This window comes from Heterocephalus glaber, unplaced genomic scaffold (genome assembly GCF_053883595.1).
Source record: "Heterocephalus glaber isolate CG9 unplaced genomic scaffold, H.glaber_assembly_v1.0 deba00001447, whole genome shotgun sequence".
Taxonomy (NCBI): Eukaryota; Metazoa; Chordata; class Mammalia; order Rodentia; family Bathyergidae; genus Heterocephalus; species Heterocephalus glaber.
The window spans coordinates 7,118,074-7,120,191 of NW_028258299.1; positions in this window are offsets into that span (position 1 = coordinate 7,118,074).

Here is a 2,118-nt window from a genome sequence, read left to right on the forward strand (position 1 = left end):
TCACCTTCCCCTGGGCTCATTTAGCAGAGAACAGGTGACCTAGACATGGTCAAGGACATATAATGGGATATCTGTCAGGGGCTTCTAGGAATGATTTTTTTAAAACTATGTACAAGAGGTGAATCTATTTCCCCTACTGGATATACAGCTGCATGTGATGGGCTGGAACCCTGGCAGCCACACTGAGAAAATAAATCCAGCACACCAAGGATGGTCCAGCTAGTTTAAAGGGTAAAGGCCCAGTACAGGTGACAATGATAAGGCTCATGATTCACCAGCCTGGGGCTGCCCTACCCCATAATGTATTGTTCTATGAAACAATAAATCCCCTGTCTGGCAAAGCCATTTTGAGTCAGGTCTGTCGTTATTTCCAACCGAAAACATCCCAAGGGTTGTGATTTTAGATATAATGAGTTGCTGAGTAAGATGAGATGTCACCAGGCGGATCCCATTGGGTTTATTCTGTGACTCTGGGATGAACTGTACACAGTTATGTGGCATGGATGAAGGAAAAGGCTGTACTGGGGAAACAGAAAACTAACAATGCCAAGTCAACAAGCAAACCAAATTGAAGGCGTGGGGCGAAAGCTAGTGGGGAGAACTTCACATTATTCTGCCTCTGTCCAACCTGTCTCCTAAATATTGTTTGTCCTCTTGTTGACTCTGTAAGTCTTATTTCCTTCTTTGCTATGGCCACTAGGAAGCTCAGAATTGGGTTTGCGGCACTTCTCATTTATTGTGAGTACCTTATAGCATGCATGTCTGTACTGACATGCATCGCTCTTTATTTTGCTCTCCCTTTGCTCCAAGTGTCTTGCCCATCTGATTTGATTCTCTTGGTCTCTGTGTACTTTTGCACGTCCGGTTGGGCATTCTTTGCCTCTGTTGATCACCACCCAACGGTTGCAACCAGCCCGAGGATGGTGGTTACTAAGTGGCTCCTGAGAGCTCCCCAGGCACCTGGCAGGCTGGGGGAAAGCTGGGAAAGTGCTCTTTCTCTGCGGCCGCCAGGAGGTCTTTATTGGCTGCCTTTCAGCCACATTTCAGCTGTCACCCAGCATTCCTGGCCTTATTATGTCCTCTTCCCTGGGATGGGGGAGTGGTGGTTCTACCCCAATCTCCCACATTTCAGGCATGGCCAAGGGGATGGAAAATCCTGTGAAATTCCCAATAAATAAATAAAAATAACTTTTGAGGCTTTGTCACCATGGAGACCAAAGGCTTGGTTGGTCACCATGGCGACCCTTGGGCAGGCTCTCTGCCTGAAATGATCAGCATCCCTGAGAAAGAAGGGCCAAGAGGTGCTGACCAGGACCGCATGCCAACAACGAGGTGAGAGCCAGACGCCGGGTCAAGAGCAAGGGAAGGGAGGCGAGTGGGTTGCAATGCTCTCTGGAACTTTCTTTCCCTGGCAAGCTGCCATTCTTCCCTCCAGTGTTTGGAGAAGCTCTGGAGCCTTCCCCTCCAGTGCCCTGTGCCCCTGGGGCTGGGAGGGGACCTGGGAGGCTTCCTCCTCCTCCTTAGCAAAGCTGCCAGGGAGTCTCCATGACAACAGCAGCCCCCACTTGTGGGAGCGGAGCCCTTGGCTAGGACCTCAGGGAGTTGCCTGGGTAACCAGACTCCTTTGCCCCACTTCCCCACCAACCAAACCTCCTCAGCCCTTCCCCCTCCCTGTGATGGGCGGGTTAGTGGACAAGTCACCATGGAGACCCAGCTCCCCTCCCACTACCCCCTTTCCAGAGCCCTTGTCTTGAGATGGCCACTGGGAGGGGACCTGGGGGCAAGGGGTCTGCTGGATGTGGGAACAAGTTCCGGAGACCCTCTCTCTGGTTATTTGGGGGTCGGAGGAAGGGGCTGAGTTTGGTGTCCCCGAAGCCACCCCTGTTTGAGGCCCTGGGCTCCGTTGGGGCATCTGCCTGAGGTTTGAGGTCAGTTGTGCTTCTCACTGGTGTTGCCCCTGCCTGCTGTTCCCCAATATCCTGGGCGAGGCAGTGTGGTCCACTCAGCAGCAAGAACAGCTCAGGTGGCTAATGAGCATTTATTTTCTGAGGAGACAGTTACATGATTAGTCGTTATTTTATCTTGCTAATGAAAATACATAAAAAACAAAATGGCCAA